This window comes from Rutidosis leptorrhynchoides, chromosome 3 (assembly GCF_046630445.1).
Source record: "Rutidosis leptorrhynchoides isolate AG116_Rl617_1_P2 chromosome 3, CSIRO_AGI_Rlap_v1, whole genome shotgun sequence".
Lineage (NCBI taxonomy): Eukaryota > Viridiplantae > Streptophyta > Magnoliopsida > Asterales > Asteraceae > Rutidosis > Rutidosis leptorrhynchoides.
This window is the reverse complement of record NC_092335.1, coordinates 386728958-386738823: the sequence shown is the minus strand read 5'-3', so window position 1 is coordinate 386738823 and position 9866 is coordinate 386728958. Positions and strand designations below refer to the sequence as shown.

At 35.7% G+C, this 9866-nt stretch overlaps 1 non-coding gene across 1 annotated transcript; it reads right to left on the bottom strand.

Annotated features, from left to right (window-relative positions):
* Positions 1–5901: 5901 nt before the first annotated feature.
* On the bottom strand, positions 5902–5973 carry TRNAQ-UUG (transfer RNA glutamine (anticodon UUG)). Its single transcript has one exon. It is a non-coding gene; the product is annotated as a tRNA-Gln (tRNA).
* Positions 5974–9866: the final 3893 nt, after the last annotated feature.

Here is a 9866-nt window from a genome sequence, read left to right as displayed (position 1 = left end):
ACCCTAAAACGAGATTGATTAATATATAGTGATGAATTGTTAGTTGTAAATTCGTAACTTCAGGGTGTAAACCTATAATTGATGTGAAATTTTTTGTGTGGAAATCCATAAAATTGATGAGAGAACAAGGTGAATGACGTAAGTTATTTTATGATATTAGACAAATGGTTTGTAATTGACAATGACAGGTGACTTGTTAATTTTTTCAGTTGGGAATTGGACGAAAATTGACTCATTCAGTTTTTGGACAATGACAGATTTCAGTATTGAATTACTTTTGCAAGTGGTGAGGATGATGATCTAGACCAGAGTGTGGGGAACTATTAGGGTATTGTGTAGTGTAAGTGAACATGCAGATCAGAGTATAACGGATCTTGACCATTAGGTAGTAGTCTTATTAGACAGTTGTGTTTGCTTTGGGCCAATGAGTTTTCGCTAGTTCGATGAGAAATGAACTAAACCTAATAATGCTTGTGATCGTAGACATGTTATGACTTTGATGCTCTTTATGACCCGTTGTAGTCACGATTGGTACCTAGAACCCTCATGACTGAGATTGACCTTTGTTGACTTTGACTGACCTGATTCCGAGGATGGAATCTCTTTAAAGGGGGGTAGATTTGTAACATCCGGATACCGAGCCTAGGTAAAATTTACCTTTTTGCCCTTTTATGTTCTAAAGTGCATTTTATTGTAATAATTAATTATTAATTATTAATTGTTTATAATTATTTATTAATCTAGTGGGTTCATTTTATGACAAGGGTCACATAACTTATTTGTTTATTAAATTAGAACTTTGTTTGGGCTGCTGAACGAGGTACATTGCGTTTCAGTAATCTGTTAAATACCCGTGTATTATTATTAGGTATGGGTTTATTACCCATTTAAATGGCCAAAACCGTCCCATGTTTTAATTTAGTTCCTGTATTTGGTTTTCCCCCTTCTCTCTCTTCGTTCCTCACGACCCCAACACCAAGAACCCTAGTTTCTTTGATCTTTGATGAAGATTTTGTTGAATTCAAGCTTTATAATTCAGATTTCTTGCTTCATTAACATCCAAAACAGGTATGTCTTCCATTAATCTTGTGTTTAATTCTTGAAAATTAGGGTTCTTCATGAAAGTTAGAAAAATCCAATTTGTGCTTAAATCTTGATATTGTGATGTTAATTAAGTTGTTTTAGACTAGATTATGAATGTATACATGTTTGTGTATGTATATGAACTTGTAAATTAGTCGAAAACTGCTCGAATCACAGCTTTTGGGGTCTAAAACCCATTTTTTTGCTGCTGCAACTGTGCAGCTACTGCTGCTGTTTCTGTCTGTTTCCGGCAGCTGATGCTGCCGGTGTGCGGCTGCCGATCAGCGGTGGTTGCCTCCGGTTGGCGGTGGTTGCCGGTTTGCGTTTCGTGTGTCGATTTGTTAACCCGTTTGGACCCCGAGCCATCCGTGTAAATTTATGTCGAATGGTTATGCCCATTTAATTTTGACTCAAGTGTTGGAGTATTTAAAAGAAGAAAATATAAGCAGGTTTATGTTTTGGGTACATATAGATGTTTAACTCGACCCATTAGTATGGTTGTTGAAATTTTAAGTTGTTAGTTCGCCCATTTGAACCCACGACCCATTTGTGGATTTAATTTAGGTCTTTAAAATTTTATAAGTGTGTTATTTTGCTCGTGGAATGCTAGATTATTGTTGTTGTATGTATGTGCTTGGTTATTATCATGTTAAATGGTCAAAAAACTGCTCGAAACTCAATTTTTGTGGGCGAAAACGAGAGGGACAGCAGCTACATTGCTGCTACTGTTTTGCGCTGCTTCGTGGGGCAGTTTCTGCTGCAAATTTGCAGCTGGAGCTGCTGTTTGCAGCCTTTTATGCTGCTGCTATGTTGCGGTTCACCCACCGTGACGCGCAGCGGCTTGGCGTGGACGCACCCCGATGACCCGTATACTTGTTTTATGGTTCGTGTGTTGGTTTGTTCGCCCGTTTGACCCCGTTTGACCCTCTTGGATTATATTGTGTCAAAATAAGTATTTGTTGGTTGTGATACGTACACGAGGTCGTGTTAGGTGTATATGCATGTTTCAATATTTTAAAATGGGTTCTGAGCTTATTTGGGTTAAAGTGAGAAAATTATGATCCATTTGGGCCATTAGTGTCCAGTTGACCCATTTGTGTGACTTGGCATTGTGTGTGTGTGTGTGTGTGTGTGTATATATATATATATATATACACACACACACACATGTGCATATATATAGATATACGCGATCGCCCGTTTTGACCGTCGACCCATTTGAATGAATTAAGTGATATGTATACGTGTAAGTATATATATACATATGTATATATATATATATGTATATAGTGTATGTATATATGTATATATATATATATATATATATATATATATATATATATATATATATATATATATATATATATATATATGTGGAAGTGTAAGTATATATATTTATGTATATAGTGTATGTATATATGTGTGTAAGTGTGTAAGTGTATGTATATATATATATATATATATATATATATATATATATATATATATATATATATATATAGAATGTAAAGTAGTTAGTAAATGTGGTACGGTTTACTAACTTGTTTAGTATTTGTTCTCAGGTGATACAGACGAGGAGAAGACTCGGTGACATTAGACTACCGAGTTTTGCGGGTATCGGTGAGTGGGACTAACTGGAGAACATAGTATAGAGTAGCATGTTATATTATGATTGCCATGCTTGTTAGCTATACTTACTGATACAGTTAGTTAGTACGTTGTGATGACTGCATGTTGGTGGATGCTTGTCTGCTGGAGCCCAGTGCGTCCCTATTGTGTGGTGGCCTCGGTAGGAGAGATCAACCTGCGGGTTGGGTTCCTCATGTGGTGGCCTAGACAATCGTGGTGTATATATATCTGAATGACGCGTCCGTCGCGTGTGGATTATATATATATAACACGGTGGTGGAGGAACTTCTGGTAACCCCAGTCCGATCAACTGGTGGTTAATGGTTTGGCCGAGCCGCCAGAGTCTCTGTAGACAGCACTTGGGTGATGTTTGTGTGTTAGAATTTGTGACATGATTAGTATGACGGTTCCTATATACTATTGCCTGTAGTTAGTTGCACTCACTTAGCTTCGTGCTAATCCCCCACATCTTCCCTGCAGGTTATAGATTTGTTGTATGATACTTATCAGGGTGAAGATGGGATGTTGGAAGATATGTTTGACAAAGCCGAAAACTCTGATGTCGTGTCTTTTATATTAAAAGCTGTTTTATTGTTTAAAATAACACCTTGACTTTTATATATCAAGGTGTTTATAATTATTAAGTGGATTTTTATATTATGTATTTGATAAACAAGTCTTCCGCTGTATTTAAAAAAAAAAAAAATCAGGGGTGTTATAAGTAAAGTCCAACATTATTTATCATTTCATATTTCATGAACTTACATTCGCATTGAAAACTATTTACTTTAAATAATGTTTTGAGATTATTTATGTTGGCCATTAAAGTTAAACTATTTTCAGAATTACTTTACATTTAATGACTTCGCCATTTACAATTTAATGCGAATGCTTTTCAGAAACGTCTCATATAGAGGGTGTGACCGTTAACTGTGGGACCAGAGATAATACGCCGTTAGTCTCTGACGGGGTATTACAATTCGAGTCCGAGGAGTAAGATATGACTGTTTTCGTGCAGGCGCGCAGATTTTGCAAAACCACAAACTTATCACACAACTTCACCATTCTTTAACGGTACTACCCGAATGCAAGATTGATCAAACGTACCATGTAACCGAAGCTTGAAACACTCTAACATCATTATGTTAATCGACAATATGAAATAGAATAAACTTTGCTGATAATTGAGCTACAAAACACGTGTAAACCTACATCAAAACTCCAAAACCCACTCTATAACTCATATCATATGAGCATGAAACTAACCAAATAAGGACTGATATTGCGAAGATAAACATGTCAGATTTTTTTAGGTACGCGAGGAAACCCTCCTATAAACGAGCACATTGGCTCCCTCGTAGAAGGTAAAACCTCGGATAATCAAGCCCCCCGAGCGCGAGACCTTGTACCGGGTGAATTGCGCATTATGCGCATCCTCTAGTCACACTCCCTTTTTGAACAGTTTGGCATAGCCAGGAATTGAACCTGGGTGGTGTGCTTCATTGGGCAACTTGGTGACCACTCAGGCAAGCCTGCGTGGTTAACATGTCAGATTTGTGCAATACCAATTAGTCACAAAGAACGACGTAAGTAATTTGCTCTGACCCTTATCATATGGATTTAGAATGGATCGCCGATTATTCCTCTTATTGTTTCTGACTTTAAAATACCAACCATCGTTGTCCACTTGATAACAAGAATTCCCACCCAATGATCCCGCCCCAGCCTATGCCGGAAGATGAATCAGATCGAAGATTTTGAAAAAAGTCACTGCAATGTAAAAATGTAATGATATTGTTATAATTCTCCTTCTATATGCTAATTCTAAATATGTAATTGGAACTACTGAAAATATATAAATGAATGAAATTGGTTTAGACTAAAAGTCTATCTCCCTTAGGGATAGCATCAGGTCGGGTTTGAGTCGGGTTTAGGTAATCATAGACTCGAACCCGATTAGGAAAACCCGTCCCAAACCCGAACCCGAACCCGTCGGGTCCCCATTCAGTTACTAACTAGCGGGTAATCGGGTTTTCCCACGGGTATTCGGATCCCCATTTACTTGAGAACTATTAGATAAATGAGTTATTCCACGATTATTCGAGTCTTTTTCGGGTATACGGGCCAGGTAATCGGGCCGGGTATATGAACTCGGGTCTTTTTTCGGGTATACGGGGCGGGTAATCGGGTTTGTGTCTAAAACTATCCCCGGACCCGAACTCGAAAAAAATTAAAAACTATCCCCCATACGCGACCCTAGACCCATTTACCTGGCCCAAACCCGGACCAATAATATCGGGTTTCAAATTTTCCTATCGAGTACGAGTTTTTTTTTGCCAACCTTAATTCTCCCCAGTGGCGACTCCACTCTATGAGAAGTGGGGTCCCATGACCCCATTAAATAACTTTTTGTACACTATCTACTCTTCAAATTGTACGGGACACCACTAAATTTAACTATAGGACCCCATATATTTTAAAAATTTATGATTTTCAAAGGTAAACAACCACTAAAGTACCTTTAAAATATAATTAGTTTCGATAAAAAAAATTTAGGACCCCATTGGATTTTCATCCTGGATTCGCCACTGATTCTCCCTCTCGTTTTATCCTGAGTTTTAAGATAGACACGGATAGCTAGTTATTTTCAGTCAAACACGTAGAATAGCTCTTGTTACTTTTAACATTATCTACACCTATAAACTTTACTTAAAAATGTTAACACCCATAACTTAAAACGATAAATTCATATATAAGTTCATATTCATCATAAATATAAAATACGGAGTAAAATATCATCAATATTATTACAAATAGTTTTCAGTAATACTCGATAACTTCAACCTTTAATCGGTACATGTAAATGTATCTATACCCAAATATATACTCCGTATTATTCTAGCTACACAGTAGGCAATAAGGCCTTCATACGGAGTATTATAATTCTATGTTTTTTGGAAAGAAAAAAAGAAGAATGGTTGGACCAGATTTCAGGTACTATATCTTCCGATTTTCATTCAATCACATAATCTCATAACTTTATGTTTTTCGAAAGAAAAAAAGAAGAATCAATATTGTTCGACTAGATTTCAAGTACTATGTATTTTGATCATTCAATCACAACCTACTTAAGATATTACATAATGAGATTAAAAATTACAAAAACATAAAAGAAAATAAGTTGAAAAAAGGTCCTACCGGGAGTCGAACCCAGGTCGCTGGATTCAAAGTCCAGAGTGCTAACCACTACACCATAGAACCATTGATGTGTGTCTCTTGTTTCTTTCGTACATAAAGTGTGAAATTTGGTCATTGTTGGTGGGAAATGATAATACACCACTTAGAACCATCTACGTGTTGCTTTGACAATTTGCATTATTATTGCAGGTTTGCATGCTTGGAGCTTATATAAAAGTTAAAAAATGAGAAAAAGAGTAAGTTATCCAAAACTTTTATTCTTCTCAACAAAGACTTTGATAAAAATGACATTGACCCTTGTTTGTTTTTTGAACGAATAGGGAGTTACTAACGAAGCCCGCCAAAAGTGTGAAGGCATGGAGTTACTCACCCGACTATAATCGTGCCACATGTTGAGAGGATACTAGGGGATCCGCACCCAGAAGGTAACACGACTTACTAGGAAACTACCCACATGAGGTCCGAATATATGCAAGACGTTACGCAAGCTCAACATATCACCGAACAAAAAGCAAAAGTAGTATATTTTTTGTTCACAACAGAACTCGAACTTATAACCTCAAAGTTAATGAGCCTCTTTGATATTGCTAGACAAGAAGGCTAGTGACCAATGTTAGTTCTTGTCGTGCCAAATGTTTAAGATACTACATTATTTCACAAGGCATAATCAATACTAATGTGTCCGGAAGCTGTTTCTGATCTTCTACCATGCATTACCAAAATGTTTTGTAGGCCATTTTTATCATTAATGAAAATAGTTTGCTTGATGAATAATAATTTACTTCAGAAACGATAAAATATATAGTTTAAAAAAATTGTTTGTTAGTATATGACAAAATGAAGGTTTATGCAAATCATCTCCATTGTCACATAGGCTCTTGATTTAACCTTAATGTGACGACCCCGCCCGAGGCCTTCGGGACGTGTCGTGATCCATAGGTCCCAACAACATTCATACATCGGTTAGCCAGCTCGGCTGACTCTCGTGATGTAATTATCTATGTCTTCATCCAGAGTGCGGAAGCGTAAAGCTAAATACCTGAGAATACATGTATAAAAAGACGGTCAACATACGTTGGTGAGTTCATAGGTTTTAGTTGCACAAGTAAAACGATTTGACCACTTGGGTTCACGGTTTAAATCAGTTTGTAATCTGTCGTGAAAATAGTTTAAAAAGGTTTCACAGATCACACATAAGTTAACAGTAAAACGAATCACAAGTTCTCAAGTTCGTAAATAGTTTAGAAGTAATATGATCTCAAGCATTCAAGTACAAAAATAGCTTCGTAGTTCGTAACATTTCAAGTTTATAAACAGTTCCACATATAATAAGTTTTCACAGTTATCAAACAGTTTTGTGGATCACAAGATTTCAAAGTATAACAACAGTTCAAGTTTAAGCTAGTTTCCAAACGGTTATCAAGTTTGTTTGAAAACATATTAATATATATATTCCATATACAAGAGCTCCCAATATTGAACTTAACCAATTAGATACATAAGTATCCGCACCCGAAAAGTCTAGTCACTCATAATCCAAAAGTGACCCATAACGAAGTCTGAGCATCCGACTAGTTTAACCACTAAGTCCGAATGTGGATGTGAATCCCAAATAGATCTATCCCCATTATTCGCGTTTACCATAACCCAGTAATTAACAATTTTGGAATCGGGAATTGAGTGGATTATAAATGTTGCTCCATAGAATATAGTTTAGTTACTCATGTCCACAGCTTAAAATATAAGAGAAACATAATTCTCATTTCAAGATACAAATTGTTTAAAAAGAACCACAAAGTTCACTTATATCAACTATGGAATACGTAATACATAAAAAGTATTAAAACAATAAACCGCTTTAGAAAAATATAAAGCATGTAGTAAAACAGTAAACATGTTTTGATCACGAAAAGTATGAAATAAACATCAAGCATGTATTCTCACCCCAAAACAATAATAAAACGAGTAAAAAGAGGCTATGAACTCACTTTACAATAAACAAGTTTTCGCGTTGTCAGTCGCGGTGTCGAAGCCAACAAATGAAATCCGAGACATTGTACTTACGTCAATTGGTTTAGGTCAGAGACTATATTATACTAAATATAGTGTTTAATTAAGTTTATGATCTGAGTTGGTAAGTTTTACATGTTTGTTTCCATTTTCGTTTAGTACTTAGTTTCCTAACTTAGTATTTTCAGATTTTTCTGTTTCGGACCAACACTTTGACTCTAGTGTTTCTCCCAAAATACATATCCATTTAAAATGAGATTACCACCTCTGGAAAGGTCTTTGTGTCTAGTTTTCAAATATGTAAGGTTCCGTTTGAGACTCAAAATAAAAGTTGGTTAAAATTGAATATTTCTACAGGTGTGCAAAACTGTCCAGATTTACACTATAAGCTTCCATGCAAGCTTAAAATTAGTAAACCACATTTACTTTACTTGAAATTTTTACAGAGGGTTTAGAAGATGTAAATAAACATATGTTTAAAAGGATTCATCTTCAGGTCTTCATTAACTTAGTGTGTGTTCTAGACCTTCATTAGACTACAAAAATTTCATAGGTCAACTAGAGATGGCCATTTCTCTATGAATACTACATAGTTTTGAGTGGTTCAAATTGTGATTTACTCCTTTATGTGTGCCATTTAAAGAAAAAAAGCTATTATTTCCAAAACCTTTTTAGTTTTTGATGTTTACTTAATCCTTTAGACCTTGGTCAGATCTGTCTAAAATCTGACATGTAGTGAGAAAATCAAAATAAAAAATACCTTTTTCTTTGAGATAATTCATAAAAACTTTACAGATAGTCAAGAACATATATATGAACATGGATTAAAAATATAGAGTCCAGATTCAAAGTTTAAGTTAGTTTTTAGGTCATGAACTTAAAAAGGCTGATTTGGACAGATTCATGTTTATGAAGTTTCTATGTGTTTTAGTTACTTCTTTTTGGTTTTAAGTGTTCAAATCATTACGATAACTTTTATAAGTGTTATATAACATATATATAATTACATATATATAGCCACAACTTGACAAGATCATGGCTAGGCACATGAACATCCTTGTGTTTAAAACACTAGTTCTAGTATTTTCACCAAGTTTGATCTTGTTAGAGGGCTTTGTAAAAGAAAATGATGAAAAGAGTAGTTAGATTTTTATACCTAGATGATGATGGTTGATGTATGAAGATGATGAAGGTTGTTTGAAGATTACTTGAAGATGTATGAAGATTGTGTTGAAGGTGTTTTAAGACTAGAGAGAAAATGCAAGTATGAAAAATTATTGTGATGGTAAGAATGATGGTGGTGTTGGTGTCAAAAGGAAGGAAGAAGGAAGAAGAAATAATTCAAGATCTCATGCAAGTGACTAGATGGTTGAAATGATGGTGCCTTGCATGCAAGTAAACTTAGGGGTTAAGTTTGCATGTAATTAGTTGGTACTTAATTAAGGCTTAATCCCATGCAAAGTTGATTAAGGTGTTAATGTTGGTGCATAATCCCAAGTTCTATTTTGTAATGAGTTCTATTCGTATTGTATTGTCTATTTCAGTCATGTGAGGATTACGTCTTTAATACAATTTGTTTGAATTGTTTAATATGATGACGTGAAATGGTTCGAGCAGATTGGTTGGCTGTTCAGACCATCGACCGATGGTAGAGACCATCGGTCGAGGGACTATCACCATCGGCCGAAGGTCCCAGACCACCGGCCGATGGTCACTGTGATTATATATAAATACGGGTTTTGGGTTTCATTCTTAGGTTACACACCCCACACCCTCTAGCCGTTGTCTATTGCTGTGATCTTTGTCCCAGACCAAACCCCAACCGAATACAATCATCTAGGCGTCGTTTGTATCAACATATTGTTGGTTAGATCGATCCCGAAAGTGTAACTCGTATTCGATTCACCCTAGTTATTGTTTTCCGCCTTTAATCTAGGTTCTACGTT